General features: G+C 42.7%; 1 protein-coding gene across 3 annotated transcripts in view; it reads right to left on the minus strand.

The window, feature by feature from the left end:
* Nucleotides 1–19,171, minus strand: part of SETBP1 (SET binding protein 1) — a 434,457-nt gene that overhangs the window by 103,134 nt on the left and 312,152 nt on the right. The gene's annotated exons all lie outside the window — the stretch shown is intronic.

The raw sequence follows: 19,171 nt of genomic DNA on the forward strand, positions 1-19,171 counted from the left end.
GAAAAATATCCCATGAGAAACCGTATATATAGCTATATCTATATATATGTCTGTTTATCTACCTATCTATAGATCGATCTACCTATTTACATATAATCTAACCACGCTGGCTCATGTTCTCATGCACGTGTGCATATGCTACTCTGCTAAAATGTAAATGCGATCAGGGACTGGGAATGTCAATAATAAATATTTAAAAATTTTATATATAGATTTCTATTGCAGGCTAGAAGATAAAAAATTGTGTGATCTGCGCTGGGAGAACCGCACCAGTCATCCCTGAGAAAACCTTGACAGCACTCCTATCTAAAATGGGTAATTCTAAACTAACATCACCCATCTTGACCTCTCTGCCAGACTTGGCTCCAAGTCATCTGGCTGTTTCCATAAATCACCTCTTCCTTCCAAAGACAAAGACATTTCAGATATTCAAAAGAATGTTACAGGGCTTTGAAAGAATTTCCAAGAGAGCTCCAGAGTATTTTGAGCAGAGGCAGCTGCACAAAATCAGTGTTGTCTAGTGAATGCTAGGAAGGCAAGAGTCCTCATTTGGGCCTTTGGGTGCCAGTGGCTTCACGAGCTTCAATATTTTATTTCTAAATATTTTAAAGATCATATGTGATTAGAGAATGGTCAACAAAGGAACTTCGGGGGCTGTTCTGGAGAATAAAACAAACCAGTTGCTGTGGAATTGATTCCTACTCATGGCGACTCCACGTGTTTCAGAGTAGACTCCTCCAGAGGGAAGCTTAAATATGCTACTCTCTGGTCATTTCTGGACTCAGAGTGCCACACTGACAGCTTGAGGGGCAATGCCCACTTGAATGGAGATATTTGGTTGTGTATACTAGAAGAATCGATATCACTTTATAGTTGTTCCTCTGATACTCTGTGGCCTAATGTTTATTTTTCTTCCTCGCTTTAAAACCAAAAGCTTAGAAATGGGTGTCTCTTTTCCTCTGGCAACACGACTCTAATGGAGTATTGTATACTACAGTTCTCCATTCAAATATTGTTTTTAAAACAGAGAGTCTTATGTTATGTTAGCTTCCCCTGCAGGGTCTCTGCGGCCTTTGTCATAAATCTGTGAGGAAACTATGGTACTTATGACAAGGTAGCTGGTTAAAGGTTGAACACTGAAAACGAACAATGGAGAATCCACAGCCCTAAAAGCTGATTAAAAGAAATCCTGCAGATACTAAATGGTGGATTACAAAGCGATTACTGGCAAATTGATAGACCAGCACCTCGCCATTGTAAAAACAAAGCCGTTGCACTGTAGGTTTAAGTTAAGACCATTTAGGAGAGGGAAAAATAATCACACCAGAAACTGCAGCCTTGTGTGAGACTCATACAAAATAAATAAAAGTGTGTGCCTTGATTGGCCCCACAGCTGAAAATGTTTCAACATTAGTAAGTGCACTAAACCAGTGTTGTTATTGCTTGTGTATTGTTACATGTAAAGTTGTCTGGGCCACTTAAGGGGAGACAGAGAAATAGCATGGCTCTAGGACTCAAACATACCAAGGATCATGAAGATGGTGTGGGACGAGGCGATGTTTCCTTTTTTCACACATACACTGGCCATGAATTGCAGCCAACACAGACACAGCAGCAATGAACCACAGAGAAGTGAGACTTGGAACAAGTTACAAATTATCTGAAAATGGGAATACTCGCTGCTTACCTCTGAGGCATTGAGCATTCCAGTCAAATTCAATCTGGACTGAGCCTTAGTATGCAAATTTTTAAATTACTGGAGGGTAATTTTTTTTTTTTTTAATGATAATGATAATTTATAATGTAATAACCAACACGTGCCCACCATGTATCAGGTAGTATTAGAGCAAAGTGTTTTAGGTGTTGTGACCTCATTTAATCCACATCATAGCCTTACTATGTATAATAATAATAATACCTTATTGTATGTCATTTTATAGTTATATATGGTATTTAGGTAAATGATAAAACTATAACTTGGAAAAGGTGGGTGTAGCATATTGAACAGTGTCCCCCCTCCACCCCTCCCAAATTCATGTCCATCTGGGAACCTCAGAATATAACCTTACTTGGAAATAGGGTCTTTGCAAATGTGATTAAAGATCAAGATGAGATCATCCTGGATTAGGGGTGTCCCTACGTTTAGTCAGTAGTGTCCTTGTAAGAAGTGGAGAGGATGCCGAGAGACTCACAGAGAAGACTGCCATGTGAAGATGGAGGCAGACGGATAGAAGTGATGCAGCTACAAGCCAAGGAATGCCAAAGATAGCTCGGAGTCACCAGAAGCTAGGAGGAGGCAGGAAGGGATTCTTCCCTACAACCTTGAGAGGGAGCATGCCCTGCTAATAGCTTGATTTTAGACTTCTAGCCTCCAGAATTGTGAGAGGATATATTTCTCTTGTTTTAAGCCACCAAGTCTGTGGTGTTTGTCACAACAGCTGCAGGACAGTCACACAGAAGGTCACTTGTGCAAAGATGGGCTGCAGATAGGGCTTTCCTCCCTGGTTCTTCTCACAGTTCCATACCAACACAGGCCAATGGAAAGGGTGCAAAGCAGTGGGTTGTCTAACCAGGCGAAGGGCTAAGGGTTGTCACCAAGTCCAGAAGAAGTGATACCAGCTGGTATGGGTTGATTGCCCTTTCTGGTGTTATCAGCAAAAGAAACAAGGGCTGCTGCTGCAGCAAGAACAGACTGAAAATTAAATGTGAAAATTTGCTCAGATTGGAAGGGCTATGGCACAAAGGTGAAGAGCATGGGCCCTGGAATCAGTCTGACTTGGAGCAAATCTTGATTCTCCTCCCTAGGAGCTCTACGCCCTTGGAAAGCTATCTCACCTCTCTGGATCTTGTTCCCCTGATCTGTATAATGGAAATAATAGTAATACCTATTTCTTAAGGCAGGCCATCAGAAAAATAAAATGATACATGTAAAAAACTTAGAATAAAACTTAACATTTAGTAAGCCCTGAAAAATTAATTATTAAAACTTGTGTGCAATAGAAAATGTGTCTGAAGAAAGCTATGCAAACTCTTTTTCCCTAGTCATGTTTTGATATGCACAATCGTCATTTTCTTGAACAACTGCATCCAACCCTATGATTCTAGAAACTAAAGTGCCTCCTTCATGTTCTCCCTTGACCCATTTGCCAGTGTCCCTAATCATTAGTGATTCAATAGGTCTGGCTTCCACCCACGAAGTTCCCTACAAGGCATAAAGGTTCAGAGGCTGAGGGTCCACAGGAAATATCAGCCCTGCAATTACAACGATATTCCTGGCTGAAATTAACCTACTTTTCAAGCAAGTCCCTTAACTGTGCCAGATAGTGTTGCCATCTATAAAACCAGGTATAGAAACACAGGGTGACTTCAAGCCATCGAAGTGGTAGATATGAAACCTGTGGACCCTCACTAAAGCCTGGAGCACCCCCTACGTTGCCACCCTCACTTCCAAAGCCTTTAAAGTAGAGGTCCAAGGAGCCCTGGTGGCACAATGGTTAAATACGCAGCTGCTGACTTAGAAGTCAGCGGTTCAAACTCACCTGGCATCTCCATGGGAGAAAGACTTGAGGATCTGCTCTTATAGGAACGACAGCACAGAAAACCCTTACAGGGCAGTTCTACTTTGTCACATGGCATTGCTATGAGTTGACATTGACTCTAGGGCAGCTAACAACATTGGCATCCCATTCTTCACTTTGTCATAGCTTTCTTTATAGGTAGGCAGGCCCATACTCAGAAAGGGTATGAATATTATATTTTAAAAAAAAAAGTACAAGTCAAAAAAGGTTTTCCACAGTAGACTTCATAAGCCAGCAGGGAATGATATGACCTACTAGGAACAGATATAAACTAGGGGGAATAAAATGAAGGAAGCATCAAATCTTCTGCTGTAGAGAATATATAAAACACAGACCTTATAATTTCGATAATCATCTACACTGAGAACGATTTAGCTTATTGCTCACCAAATTTGCTATTTTGCTGGAAGGATACAACCAAAGAGTTGCATTGTTGCTTTGTGTAATATCCTTTTCAAGAACTCATGGTGAGCTTAGAAGAGTTGAGGGGGAAAAAAAAACAGAGGCATGAATTAAAAAAAAAAGAAAGAAAAAGCTCTAGGCAGGGAATACCCCAAATGATATAATAATCACAGAATCATCCAAATTAGATGTGGAAGGATGGAGCTTGTGCTCCAGCCCCCTGAGGTGACTGCTCTGGAAAGCCAAGGTGTGCAGACCCTGCAGCAGGCGTCCCCTGCCTCCCTGCCCGGCTCAATGCCATATGCTTGCTTCCTAGGCGGCTTGCTTTTATGCATTTCAATGATGCTGCTGTTTTCCTCACCCAATTTGTATATTTTACACCTGCATAGGAGCATGTTATTGGAAGTGTCATTTATTCCCAAGCTGTGAAATGGCAAATGGTGATTCACTCTACCTGCAACTTCAACTCACACAATCAAGCAATTGAGGGCCTTTTACTACCTTCGACTCCACCCCACCTTCCCCAAACTCACGCTTTATGGGGAGCTTTTTTATGCTCCCTACTATAAGCCCGCTCTGAATACAAATGCACAGCTCCTATGTATATGGCACTTTCCAGCAGCATGAACCGAAAATGTTGGAAAGATGCTACGACGAAGCAACTGTAAAAGTAATGCCCTGTTGTTTTTATTGCTAATTAGAAACAAAGCACAAGTTTGACCTTATTGCAGGCTAATCAGCTATTAAAACTAAATGCTTCTAGAAAAAAAAAAAAATCAAATCTGGTTGCCTCCCTTTGATGCAAAAGAAAAGCAACCCAAAGAGGGCATATGCTGTAAAAATCCTTCTTCTTCTCTGTGCTGATGCAGGCTCACTGAGTGGTTATGATGTAAAATGTAAGCGTGGGCCAGTCAGGGCAAAGATGTGGCTGCCATAATAACCTCTGGATGCTCTTCTCCTGGAAAAGTCCTGTTATTGTCAGAAAGATGAATTCTAAAACGACTCTATATTGTGCAGGCTTCACATTTTATTGACAAAGGTGTCAAGTCCTGCAGAAGTGAAAGTTGTTTCCCTTGTCATGAGATAAATAAGCAGCCTGGCTTGAGCTACCAGCTTTATTTAATTTGCTTAGATACAAGGTGACTGTAAGCATTGATCCCATGTAAGACCGGATATAGATTTTTTAAGGGAGGTACACGTTCTGGGAGTTAGAAATACCTCTTGAGGCCGACTGGCTGGGTAGCTGCTTGGTTCGCAAATCCAAAGAGAAAAAGCGAAGCCCTTGGAACCTGAGACATCAGCGGGTATGGTGAGACTGGGGGCAAGTGGTCTAGGACAGTTTTCATTGCTCTGCCCGGTGGGGGGGTGGGGGGGTTCACAGCATGTTAACAGCTGGAATTGAGGGCCTTAAAGATCATCCAGAACAGTGGTTCTTAGACTTGAGTGTGTATCAGAATCACCTGGAAGGCTTGTTAAAGCACAGATCACTGGTTCTCAGCCCCAGAGTTTCTGATTCATTAGGTCTGGGATGAAGTCCCTGGGTGGTACAAATGGTTAGGACCCTTCACCGCTAACTGAAAAGTTGGAAGTTCGAGTCCACCCAGAGGCACCTCGGAAGAAAGGCCTAGCAATCTATTTCCAAAAAAGAACCATTTGAAACCCTAGATGTACATGTCAGGTCTACTCTGACAAACATGGTGTCTCCATGAGTTGGAGCTGACTCAACAGCAAATGGTAGGTTTGGGATGAAGCCTGAGAACTTCCATCTCTGTTTCAAAAGTGAGGCTGATGCTATTGGTTTGGGAGCAACACTTTGAGAACTGCAGGTCTAACATAACCCTCTTGTTTCACAGGTGAATAAACTGAGGCCCAGAGACATGGCCTGATCTGTGGACTAGGCCTAGAAAACCTGTGCTTCCTGTTTTCAAATCCAGTCCTTTCCTTTTCCCTGGAACCATGCTTTGCAGCCTTTCCCCATCCTACACATGAACTTAACCTTAACCTGGAGATGAGGAAGGTGTACCTGAAGCCGGAAGCAGCTGAGCTTCTGCTGTCCTTCTGGAGGCCTGAACTTTTCCACACATTCATTGGAAGTAATAGAACCTATGCTCGAGAAAAAAGGAAAAAGCCTCTGGAGATTCCTCTCTGTGCTTCTGCTTGCCGAGAAGATGAGAGGCAAGGGAGGCTAGGATTGTTCAGAAATTGACTTTGTTGTCTTACATACTAATGAGTTTCTAGTCACTAGAGTTTTTTTTTTTTTTTTTTTTTTTTAGCAGACGAATGAGGCAGAAGGTATTTGGGAAATGGAGAAGGTACCTGGGGTGGGATGACCTCTAAGGTCACTTCTAACTTTGAGATTCTATGGTCTATGAAATCAGCTCTTTTTATACATATTGTAGTAAAACATCCTCATTTCAAATCCTACTAAACCACAGTTTGTGATGAGACACATAAGTTGTAACTGAAAAGTGCTGAGCCCCAAAAAACAGGTTAACTGTGCAAACTATATATTTCCTGGGTCTTATTTCAGCAATCACTTTACAAATCACAGTTTCTGACATCCCTATCAAAACACTCCCATATCACCCAGGCACTCTATGTCCTCTTAACCTGCCTTACTGTCATCTCAGCATTTATCAATGTCTGTGATTATGTTATAGATTTCCTTCCTGACTTACTGTCTGCCCCCACAGCAAAAAGAATATAAGTTCCATGAGAACAGAACGTCATCTGTCTTGGTCACTGCCATAACCGTGGCACTCAGACAGGGCCTGGCATACTGTGGAGGAGTGTGTATCCCAAGTTCCTCACCTTGAAGTTCACTCCACAGAGGTTTCAGAAACATTAGTAATTAGGAAGGAACTACTCACAAATTTATTAAATGAGGAACATGAACGAAGAATCAATAAGTTCACACATTTCCTCCCTGCCAGTTAATATATGCCCTTGGTAGCATAATGTGCTCAGCTGCTAACTGAAAGGTTGGAGGTTTGAGTCCACCCAGAGGTTCCTTGGAAGAAAGGCCTGGTGATTTACTTTCCAAAAAAATCAGCCACTCAAAACCCTGTGCAGCACATTTCCACTCTGACACATATCGAGTTGCTATGAGTTGGGATCAACTCAAAGACAACTGTCTTTATTTTTAGTCAATATATACACGCAGTAAGTGTGTAAAGAAAAAATAAGGAGTATTACACTGTACTGAGCAAATTTTCTTGAACTTTGACCATGTCTTGTTTGCTTAGAGCCTCCATAAGGGTCTTTTGTAATTTTTATATCAATGTGGATCATTTACTAGCACTTGGATCTGGCACATTCTCTTCCAAATCCTTACAGCAAAACTATAGGCTCTATCAACGGCTCAAAACTTCAGATTCATTCAACATACACACAAAATAACCATACTATACAGTGGAATCATACAGCTTTGTGATCGCCTCCATGGACCAAATTTTGCTAAACTATCTTTGAATTATGAAAGGTAATGTTACTCAGAAAAAGTTGACTACCATTTTGTTTGAAGATTGTGGGCTGAGCCTCAAACTGAGTTAAACTTTGTATAGACACTGTCAGTAGTACACTGAATTTCATTAAAAGTAAGGCAGCTCCTTTGAAGTTACACTAGAACAAAGGGCTAGACTAATATGAAAGGCTTAGTGATAAAGTTAAAAACATTCCGTTTCCAGGAATAGTTTCAAGCACAGAAACTTTGAACACACCAGAGCTGACCTCTTAGATGTCAGTGAGAAGCAAATGCACAGTGTAGGGGTCAGGTCCCTGCAAGTCCTTTCACAGAGTTGCTGCAGGACCATTCACCACATGGGAGCCCAGCACTGTGTTCTGCTCTGCTTCCAGATGGGAACAACAGAGGTGAGGGGAAAACATGCCTGGGACCTTGTTATGGATTGAACTGTGTCCCTCCAAAAGAAAAGTGGAAGTCCTAAATCCTGTACTTGTGAGTATGGCTCTGCTTGTTTTTTTTTTTTTTTTTTTTGTCATGCTCCCTTTTGTTATGTTAATGATTAGGTTTAGGACCCATCCTGCTCTGGTTAAAGGGGTTGGGTCCTAAACCTAATCATTTCTGAACTGTGCCTTATAAAAGGAATAGAATAGAGATAGAGACACCCACACAGGAGGAAGGAGCCATATGATGACAGAAGCGGATGTACCTGTAATAGCTAAGGAATGCCAAGGACGGCCAGCAGCCACCAGAAGGTAGGAGAGAGGACCATGAAAGAAATCGACAGGGCTGAAACCCTGATTTGGACTTGAAGCTTCCAGAACTGTGAGAAAATAAGTTTCTATTCTTTAAAGCCACTCGTTTGTGGTATTTTTGTTACAGCAGCACTAGAAATCTAAGACAGACCTCATAGGTACTCAAATCAAATTTGTTGAATAAATTAGTTGTTGAAATCAGCAGCCTGGTAGAAGAGAAAAAGCTATACCCCTGAAGACAGGAAGATTTGGGTTCAAATTCTGGTTTAGCTACTTAAATTAGATATATGCTTTAAGACAAATTGTTCACTTCTCGAGTCTCAATACTGTCATCTTTAAAATTGGGATCATAGTGCCTCCTTGAAGAGATCTGAGATAATTAAAGATATTTAACATAAAATGTCAAATAGGAGTGCATCCTGTAGCTTTAAAACATATCAGAGCACAGGTCTAATTCACTGAGAGCCATCAGAGGCTGGGGTTGGGGAGCACACTGCATGAGCAATGCAGGAGACTAAACATGCTTCTCCATGCCTCACCTACAGAGACTAACTCCACTTGGAGTCCTCCACTTTGTTAAGAATGACAGCAATGTGGCTTTCTATTTTTGACATTCAATAGTAGTCCTTTGGAATTGTGTCTCCTCATCTATATAAAAAAATAATTAAAAAAAATGCGTGCTGTTAAATAGGGCTAAACATACTACACCCCCCTACTACCCCAAGGGGAAGGTGTGAAGATCATAAAGGAAATGAAAGGTGCTGTAAGGAATGCAAATATTGTCATTGTCACCTGCCCTGGATTTGCCCCTAATTCGTGGAAACCCCAAAGCACAATGGAACAAAGTGCCGCCCGGTCACATGCCATCTCCATGGTTGGCTGTGATCGGACCACTGTGATCCATAGGGTTTTCACTGGCTGATTTTCGGGAGTAGATTGCCAGACCTTGCTTCCTAGTCTACCTTAGTCTGCAAGCTCTGCTGAAACCTGTTCGGCATCATAGCAACACATAAGTTTCACTGATTGACCGGTGGTGACTAGGCATGAGTTGCATTGGTTGGGAATTGAACCCAGATCTTCCATAGGAAAGGCAAAAATTCTACCACCGAACCACTCTTGCCCCAAATATTAGGTAGTATGATGCCATTAGGATTAGATTCCTAATGATGACTCATTGGGGCTTCAGTTTTACTCCCATAATGGTTACTATCACTGCTAGATACTGGGATTAGATGTGAGATAAAAACAGCATTGCTTTCCCTGTACATGCAGACAACTTATCTTTAAGCCTAGCCAATCTGGTTTCTCTCCTTGCCCATTCTGCAGTGGGAACAGAAGAGAATCTTGCTTGCAATAAACGTGGTGAATGCCTCTTGAAATCGGGGCCTCTGAGGGTGAAGTTTGTATTGACACTCTTAAAACATGTGCTTGTCTCAGTGTTTTATGTCATCAATTGTAACTGTCAGTTTCCCTTACAAGCTGAGGAATAATAGAGCTATTTTTTCCACGCTCTTCCTAAACTAGTGTTGGCTCGTAGGCTGGGTGCAATGCTGGCTGCGGTGAAATGATGATCTGTTTTGGTATATGGTAGGTTTCAATGATACTGTGTAGTTAATCCCATATTCAGCATAGTGGGTCTCCATGATATGGAGAGCACACAGTCCTCAAGATGAAGAATGTCCCATGCCATTGAGCTTTTTGGTCCTTGAAGACTATTTCTCTGGACCCTGGGGAAGGTTTTGCCAGCTCACCGGCACTTCTGGTTTCCATAGCAGGCAAAGTTCAGTTACTATTGGATAGGTGCATGGGGGATACAAAAATGCATGGGGACAAAGACACTCACCACACAGTGCCAGCGAACAGGCTCTCAGGGACTGACTGTTCTCAGCTGGGTCAGGCACTGGGCTGCAAGTGCAAGGATGCGGGTGTTCCCAGGTCATACTGGCCTCTGGGAATTGAGCCTGGCTACTCAGATTAGGGCCCTGGTGGTGCAGTGGTTTAAGCGTTTGGCTACTAACCAAAAGGTGGGCAATTTGAATCCACCAGCGGCTCCTTAGAAACTGTATGGGGCAGTACTACTTTGTTCTATAGGGTCGCTATGAGTTTGAATTGACTTGATGGCAATGGGCTTTAACTTTTGATGGCAATGGGTTTTGGGTAGGCAAACATAACAAGCACAGCAATCTATTAATAAATCAGAAGACAATTAAGGTTAAAAAGTCAATGTTCAGGAAACATCAAGGATCTGAATTAAATCAACATCTCAGGGTAATTCGAAGCCTAGTGCCTAGAAGGCAGCATTTTATTCTCAATCCAATTCATCTATCAAACAGCCTATTCTACACTCGTGGGCCCCTTGTTCTATAGTTTGATTCCGGGCCTAGGCCAGTCACAGCCAGGATTCCTGGCTGGTGCTCATTCTTGATTCCGCATGGGCCAGGGTTTGACATTCAGTTTAGATTCGGTTTATCTGCCACCCCTCCCTTCTTTGTTCCTCTTCCCCTTTCTCTTTCCCCAGGATATCACTTGCCCACACACACTTCCTTTACTTTTCTGTATTTGTCCAAAATGGATCAAACCACGCCCAAAAGACACTTCTGCGTGCTCGTTCTACCAGTGAGCAAAAAGAACATACAACAGTACACCTTCTCTTCTGCACATTGTTGAAAGGCACAATTTTAGAAATTGTTTAGCAATTACAAGGAAGCCTTTCAATGCCTTCAGGGTTGGCTCCATAGTGAAAGTTAAGGAATCATTTCAGGGTTTGAGATAGAAGAAACCCCAGAAACAATAGGACCTTCTGTGTACTGATGATTGACTATGGGTTAGAAATTGTGAAGAAATTATGATGCGTGCTTTACATATATCACCTACCTCCTTTAGTCCTTGTAACTCCCAGAATAGGCACTATTTTCCCATTTTACAGATCAGATAACTGAGCTAGTAAGTTAGAGTTAGTAACTGGACTCAATTACAAGTATGTCCAATTCCAGGGAGCATATTTTTTTATTTTAACTCCAGGGCCCATGGGCCTCAGAACAACTCTGGCATCCCTCAAAATAAAACACAGACATTGGGTGCTGTTGAGTTGATTCCAACTCATAGCGACATATGTGACAGAGTAGAACTGCCCCACGGGGTTTCCTAGGCGTAGATAGCCAGGTCCTTCTCCTGTGGAGCCGCTGGGTAGGTTCAAACTGCAAACCTTCTGGTTAGCAGCTGAGTGCTTAACTGTTGCGCCACACGTTAAAAAAAAAAGCTGCTGCTGTCGAGTCGATTCCAACTTATAGCGATCCTGTAAGACACAGTAGAACTGCTCTACAGGGTGTCCAAGGCTGTAAATCTTTACAGAAGAGACTGCCACATCTTTCTCCTGAGGAGTAGCTGGTAGGTTCGAAGTGCAGACCTTTCAGTGAGCAGCTGAGCACTTACCCACTGTGCCACCAGGGCTCCTTAAATACAGAGATACGTGAGCATTTATCGAGCACTTCCTACATGCCAGGCTCTGCTCTAAGCATTTTACATGAAGTCCCTCATTTAATGCTCATGTCACATCTATGATGTAGTATATCATTATTCACAGAGAAGTAAGCATCTCACCCAGGATCACCCAGTTAGTCAGTGGCAGGGCTGGGATTCAAATCTAAGCATTCAGAAGCCCCTGCCCCTAAAATCTACTAATCGCAACTCCCACTGGTTAATTCCCTGCATGTCCTAAATGATATTCCAGCCCCGGCCACCTGTACCTGGACCACTATTCTAAGGCCACAAACACAGGGTAACTTACTCGCGCTCTTCTGAGCCCGCTCTGATGCCCAGATTAGGCACAGGGAGACTGATTTCTTCCCAGTAGCCAGGCTTTCCTGAGTTTATACCAGATCGCTATCATTTTTCGGTACTGGCGTTTTTCTTTGTGGTTTAATTATTTACTCACTCAGGTTCATTTGCTTTGGAGCTTCTTGAATGTCAGAGCTTCCGATCTCAAATGCGAGCCAAGCTCTGGCCTTTGCAACAGCCCAAGGTTAATACGGATGGCAAACAAGGGGCCCCAAGCCCACTGTGCTTGGGCTGCTGTTCTCTAGCACCTGCTTCCAGCTTCCAGCACATTTCCTGGGTCTTGTGAGAAACAGCCTTGAAGCCCTAGGGGTTCTGGTGTATGTGTGTGTATAAAGATATGTATACTCCAAAGCTTCCTGACTGCTGCCTGGATATACAGGCAGCCTACTGGAGGTGGCAGAAGGTATTTTGGGAGGTAATTACTCCAGATAGAGGTAAAGGGGAAGAGTCTCAGGGCTGGCATCAGCAGACTTATATTCTAGTCCCAGCTTGGCCACTATTGCTTGGTTTCACCCAGGACACTTAATCCTCTGGGCCTCAATTCTGCCATTTTTAATGTATGGGGATTAAACCAGGTTGATATTCTCCAAACCATCTTCTGCGGATGTTAATATTCCTTGGTGGATTTAGAAAAAAAAAAAAGAGTTGTATAGTCAGGTAAGTTTGGAAACAAGTGACTTTTTCTCTGTAGGCAGATTCACATTGCCCATCAGTGTATTGAAGGGCATGAGATATTATGCAGTAGATTAGAAAACAAAGTGCCATTGGATGAGCTCAAATCTTTCAGTTAGCAGCCAAGCTCTTAACTGTTTGCACCACCCAGGGACTCTTACGTAGCTGAAAATCATGTATTTTTTGTTTGTTCTGATATTTAATGAACTTATTTGATAATCAAACCCTTTTTTTCACAGAACACCTATCAACACCTCTTGTGATGCTGGACGAGGCTGAGACTTAGTTTCAGGATATCAAGCCATCCCAAGCATGAGATCTTCATATTCAAATGTTAGCAACTTAGGCACTCAATAGTTACTAAATTTGTTAAATGACTGGATTGTTAACAGGAGAAAAACTGAATGATATTTAAAAGTGAATTTGTAGTACTGTAAGGTGACCAGTGGACTTGAACTCTAAATTCCATCGCTGTGGTAATGGTGAAGGGTGCCCACAGGTGAAACTGTTCACAGCAGCCTGCATGCAGACAGTGTTTATTATACTGGCATTCCAGGCTCTTAATGATTCATTTCTTTTTCAATGCAGAAGGACTCTCAAGGTCACACAAGTTCAAATATTTGAATGGAAAAGAGCTTCTCTCCTGGGATCTGAAGGTTCCCAGTCATATCTTTGCACCCCATCCTGATCTCTGTGCCCCATGTGGCACCAATAAGAGGGCCACACACAGACGTTCATAAACAGATATTTGTCAAATTGGATTTCAAAAAGTGCCTCTGTGAGGTGTACAAGCTCACGAAGGGCAAAAGACAGTGAGCCAATTTTGAAAGAGAGTCACTGGCTGAATAATTTAGTAAACTGTATGCTATTTCTATTTAGGTATTTTTGTTTTATTGCTTTTCTTTTTCTCTGTGTAGTATTTTCATATTTGAATACAGGATAAAATTTATAAAATGTCTCTGTTATTTAGGTGAAACTGGTCTGCTCTTGGCTTCCTCTTAACCATGAAAATCTGGGATATTGTTATTTTAAAAAGTTCAGGTGCTGCCTTTTCTCGTCTTTTGTATGTGTTTGTTCTTCACTTGTTTTGCCTGGCTTTGGTAAATCCAATTATCCACTGACATTGGCCCCACCAGATATTTAAGGATATAGAGTTGCTATAAGTTGGAATCTACTCGATGGCAGTGGGTTTGGATTTTGTTTCGTTTTTTTAACCAGGTCTGATCTGCTTCTGTAAAGATTACAGCCAAGAAGCCCTGACGGAGCAGTTGTACTCTGTAACACATGCGGTCACCATGAGTAGGAATCAACTCCACCACACTGGCTTTTTGTTTTTAAAACCAGGTTTGAAGCAGAAAACCTCTCTTGAGCCTTTAGTTTAAAAACGTGAAAGACTTTTATGTAGTGAGAGCATCATCGTATGCAGGAATATGTCTCCAGGTTGAAGAGTCCTAGACTCCTCCCTCTTCCTTCCTCTCTCTAGGCAGTTCTGGAGTCCCCTAGGGTCTCCATCCTCAGCTTCTGTCCTCTCTAACCCCTCCTTCCCATCTGCACTCAGCCTCCTTGGTTTTGAGACCCAGGATCTCTCATTTGGATTATGAACTGTGTTTGCCTCCTAAGTGGCCTGCCAGCCTCCCACCTCCTCCCTCTAGGGTGTATTCTTTTGGCAGAGCCATTGCTCTAAAGCAGTGCTACTCAAATGCTGCCCGTGGATCCGTGCTGGTCCACAGATCCTTGGTACCCGCCCCCCCACATAAGTACAGGCGTTGAGAGAATGCATCTGGAAACTTCCATAACAAATTGATCAAAAATTCGTATGTCTATATGAACTCATAATAATAATAATAAAAATTCGAACTTGTATTCTGTCACTGTATTTTATTTTTTATTTTTAGAAATGCATTTTAATTCTGTTTAGCATAGGTATTGATCTGCAACGGACTGGGGGAAGAAAATATGAAACTCGTTCTTCACCACACCTAGTTTGAAAAGCCCTGTTCTAAGGTATAACTTTGAGACTCTCACCCCACCCTCCACCTCCTGCTAGCTGAACATGTTTGCATGGTATCCCACAGTGCACAGTGAAGAGTCCAAACTCCTAGGCCTGGTATGTCCCGTCCCTTCTCTTTGCCTGTCACTCCAGTTCTCACCTGGCTATCCCCCACTTTATAACCCAAGGGGCAGCCACACCCAGCATCCTCCTATCCTGAACCAGAACAGGCTGCTCGTGGCTCCAGTCTTTATTTCACTGCTTCCTCTGTCTGAAATCTGCTTTCTTTCCATCCAGGCCTCACTGCTTCACTCAAGCACTGCCTTTTCTAGTCCTCCAGTCCGTACTGACCATCCTCTCTGGACCTAGGCACACACCACCTTAGCAACAAGGGAATCCCAGCCCCTTTCTTTTTCAAACACACATTTCCTTCTCCTGGGATGGCTCCCGGGTCATATGAGTCTTTGGGTCTCTAGCCTTTATCAGATTCCCTGACACAAAGTAGTTAGATGCTTAATACATATTTGTTTAAGAACAATCACATTCATTTGAAATTATACCAAAAGGGAAATATTTCCAGTACTAAAAACCAATGGGAGCAAAATACGTATACAAAATATGAACTAAAGGATGGCATACCACAGGTGCAGAGCCCTGGTGGCACAGTGGTTAAGAGCTACAGCTGCTAACCAAAAGGTCGGCAGTTCGAATCTACCAGCTGCTCCTTGGAAATCCTATGGGGCAGTTCTATTCTGTCCTGTAGGGAAGCTATGAGTTGGAATTGACCCAATGGCAATGGATTTGATTTCGGTTATACCACAGGTGCTGGATGCATGTATAATAATACTCATTCTAACGGCTGGCATTTATTGCATGTTTCTCATGAGTTGGGCATTATGATACAACCTTATGAGCAATCATGCCCTATGAGGTGGTAACTATTATTATCCCCATTTTGGAATTCAGAAAACTGAGAAATCATTTGCTCATGGCCACCCAGTTTGAGCACTTTGGTCAGCTTCTTTCCTTTCCCAATTCCTTCCTGTCATAGCTCATGGCTCTAAATCAGAGGGTAGCTGTTAGCTTTTGGCTTGGGCCCTGAGCAAATCACTGAGAAAGGTATATAAGTTCTCAGTTCACAGGGATGTGATGATCAAAGGGGAGAGTCCACACCTATGTACTTTGGAAAATATGGTCACAATGAGGGGCAGCAGTGGTTTAGTGGTAGAACTTTTGCCTTCCATACATGAGACCCAGGTTCGATTTCTGACCAATGCACCTCAAGCACGGCCACAACCCTTCTGCCAGTGGAGGCTTTCTAATTGCTATGATGCTGAACAGGTTTCAGGGGAGCTTCCAGAGAAAGACTAGGAAGAAAGGCCTGGTGATCTGCTTCTGAAAAATCAGCCAGTGAAAACCCTATGGATCACAACAGTTCGATCCTGTCATGCATGGGATTGCCATGAGTCAGGGGCCAACTCGGTCGTAGCTAACAACAACATCCTCAAGTGTGCAAAAGCGCCAGACATGGAGTCTGACTATGCAGCCTCCTCGCCCTAGCATGGACTCTATTTGGGATTTCTCCAGGGGCAGCTACATTTGAGGCTCGTTGACCTGCCGGCTGCAACAACGCCTAAAGGGAGTGCTATGTAGGCAACATCAGTAGGCCAGCTAGAAACAGAAGATGAGGAACAACAAAGTGTGGAGTCTGGCTGTCACAGTAATTTCATTTTCCAAACAAACAGCAGCATGTCATGAGGGGCTGGGTAAAGCTTCCTCTGAGCATGGAGCTATTAAACCACAGCTTCACAATGTAGGCACTTGGTGAAGGAAGGACAAACGGGATTTCAGAAATAAAGTCAAACTGAGGCCCCCAACCGGCTAAGTGCATCTGTTTTCTTGGGACCATCTCTCCAGCATGGGGTTAGCAGAAATGATGCCAAGGGGCCCTGCTAAAAGCCCATATTTTATTTGAATAAGACAGTTTCTAAATGCTGGGATTTATAACTTCACAGGAAAAAGTTGGGAGGGGAAAAAAGCTTAAAAGAACATTCTGTGTAGAGTTATGATGCTGCCAACGGTTTGTGGGTTGGGATAGGGCACTGCGTTCCTAAAGTTTAGACATAACTGAGGGTTTTTTCTTCTTCTCTTTAATAGCAAGGAAATACAAATCCTCCCTCATGTCAGAGTTCTGAACTCTTCAGGCTTTTTGCACAATTTTCCCCATTCAGGAGTAACATTTAACCGAAGGAAAATTAGGAAAACTGTAGCATTTTTTTTTCCTCTTGAAACCAAAAGAATTTAAAGATATCAAGTTTAGCTTTCTAATTCAATTTCTGAACTTTCTATTTTTTAATGAGAGAGAATTTTAGTAGATATAAGGAGAAAGCACATGTTTTTGTGATTACTAGAAATTTGGTGGTTGGTATTTTATGAAAATGTCATAGAACTGTACATGAAGTAAGCTTTCAGAGTGGTACACTCCCACCCCTGACCCCACCAAAGGGAAAGGCCAGCAAGAAATCCAGGCAAGGCAGTTATTTTACTTTTCACGAGAAATAACTGATTCCGTGAAAAGAAATTAAGAGTGAGCAATGTTTTGATTTAATAAATGTTCTGAGCTTCTTTCTCCTAGCCTGCAAGACACCCCTGCATTACTAGCTGAGGTTTTGGTTGCTGGTTTGCTTCCCCGGTGCACCCTCAGAGAGCAAGTCATTAAAACTCAACTATTCAGGCCGGAGTTAGATGCAAGCCACTGATGTCTACTTAAGAAAAATGGGTTTGCTAAGCCATTCAGTCATATAACAAAATTGCGAGATGGCCGTGAAGTACATAAATGATCAAGGTAAGTTATGTCATGTTGCTGTTGCTGGTAAGTGCCGTCAAGTCAATTTCAACTCATAGCAACCCCATGTGACAAAGTAGAACTGCCCTATAGGATTTTCTTGACTGTAATCTTTATGGGAACCATCACCAGGTCTTTATCCCTTGGAGTGGCTGGTGAGTTTGAACCACTGACCTTTAGGTTAGCAGCTGAGCGCTTAACCACTGCACCACCAGGGCCCGAGTCATGTCATGTCACAGTAACCTATATTAGATACAATGACCACTGTGCCATTCCTCTGATCATACTGGTTTTCCTTTGCCAGCAGCTTCCAATCAAAACCTATCACTTGACATCAAAGCTCTCTGATCAGACTATGCCCTACTGGGGCAGTCCTCCTACAAAGCCCTCCACATGGACTCCCCATTCATATAAAGCAAGCCATGCCCAATATTCATCTTCTTGTTTTCTTCCAAAACTTACCACGTTTTGTTAGTATGTATTTTATTTGCTTTCCTCCCTCTCTGCATCTACTAGTGGACTATAAACTACAGGAGCCTTATCTTGCTTGTTTATTTTTGTGTTCCCAGGAACTACGCAAACACACACACACACACCACTTACACATACACAATTGATCCTTCTTATTCGTGGTGGTTATGCTCTACAAAGTCCCTGAGAACAATGAATGAGCAAATAACAAGCCAACCTTGCTCGAGCTTAGCTGGGAATTTCTCACTGCTCTGCACATGTCTCTGAATGACTATGACAGTGCCATGAGTACGTTTACTGAACGGGAGAATTCATGGATATGGACTCTGCAAATAATGAGCACCAACTGTATGTACATATACACACATACATATATGATGGATGAATAAATGTAATGTTTGTTGAATGAATACTACATACGTATGTTCATATCCTTCTTCAAGCTCTTCCTTTCTATTCCCCATTTATCTAAATCCAATCAATTCTTCAAGGACCAGGTAGAGGACCACCTCTTTCATGAAGCGTTTTTAGGCCACTCCAGTCTAAAAATGAACTGCTTTTCCTCTTAGTTCTTTACCGTGAGTTTGGCAATTTGTGGTTCGACAATTGATTTTTACTGCACTTTCAAAGTTATCCACAAGGTAGACCTTCATCTACCAGCTCTCAAGCGAGAATGTATAGAAGCAGTTGGTATGTGTGTTCAGGCAACAGCAAGAAGTTCACAGGGGCCGGAGTGTGGAGCATTGAGAAGAGTGCTCAGGAATCAGAGAGATGAGGGAGAAGGAAAAATCAGAGAGATTTGACCTTCCACTGATGGAGTGGCTCATGTGGAAAGCTTGAGAAGGTATGCAGATGGCTTCTAGGAGCAAAGACTGGCCCCTGGCTGACAGCCAGGAAGCAAACGGGGACCTCAGTCATACAACCTAGTTCCTGGGTGGTACAATATAGCTAAGTGCTCGGCTACTAGCTGAAAGGTTGGAGGTTCAAGTCTACCCAGAGGTGCCAGGGAGGAAGGCCTGGTGATCTACTTCTGAGAAATGAGCTGCTGAAAACCCTATGGAGCACAGCTCTACTCTGACACACAAGGGGTGACCATGAGGTGGAATTCACTCATGGCAACTCGTACTGGTAAGTCCTACAACCATAAGGAATTGAATTTGC

This window comes from Loxodonta africana, chromosome 11, assembly GCF_030014295.1.
Source record: "Loxodonta africana isolate mLoxAfr1 chromosome 11, mLoxAfr1.hap2, whole genome shotgun sequence".
NCBI lineage: Eukaryota > Metazoa > Chordata > Mammalia > Proboscidea > Elephantidae > Loxodonta > Loxodonta africana.